Here is a 695-nt window from a genome sequence, read left to right as displayed (position 1 = left end):
TGTTTTTTCTCTTTATCTATTTATTTTAAGCTGCACGAGGAAGATGCAATTTCTCGAGGGTGGAGGCGCACCAATCCACTCTACGTGATGATTCGCTTCGTCTGCCAAGTGCTAAAGAGTTATCAGCTGTAAATCTGACGACCACTTTCCATGTACTCAATCGCGCCAGATAGCGGCCTCGATAGCGTGTCAAACAATTTCCTTTTCAGTTTCGAATAATTTGTGTGCGAGAGGTTTAAACGCCCAAGTCGAGTTAAATACCTCTCCGCGAAAAGTCGTGGAATGACAGACATTATTCGGCATACCATTTGGGTGATCTAAATTAAACCACTAAACCTGCAAATATTTTCACATAATAGAATCCAAATATAACAAGAAGCATTTGTCCTGGCTATGAAGTGATCACCATGCAAACTGTTTTTCAACGGACCGTCTGACATCCGGACAGAAGGACTCAGGTTGGGCAGTGCGAGCGGAGGCTAAGAAATTACCCGATTAAACCGAGAAATTGTCGGACGTTAGATCACATTCGGGTTTTATGCATTTGGTGGAGAAACATGTACCGGCGAACTCCTCTGAAGCACAGAGCTTATCAAGAACAAAAGCGGAGCTCGACGTCTTAGTGACAACTTATCGCTTATTTTGCCCCAAGTGGAATACCGCCCGCCGAGGGGGTTACTATGGAGACAAAGATA

Source organism: Penaeus monodon, chromosome 28 (assembly GCF_015228065.2).
Source record: "Penaeus monodon isolate SGIC_2016 chromosome 28, NSTDA_Pmon_1, whole genome shotgun sequence".
Lineage (NCBI taxonomy): Eukaryota > Metazoa > Arthropoda > Malacostraca > Decapoda > Penaeidae > Penaeus > Penaeus monodon.
This window is presented reverse-complemented; position numbering follows the sequence as displayed.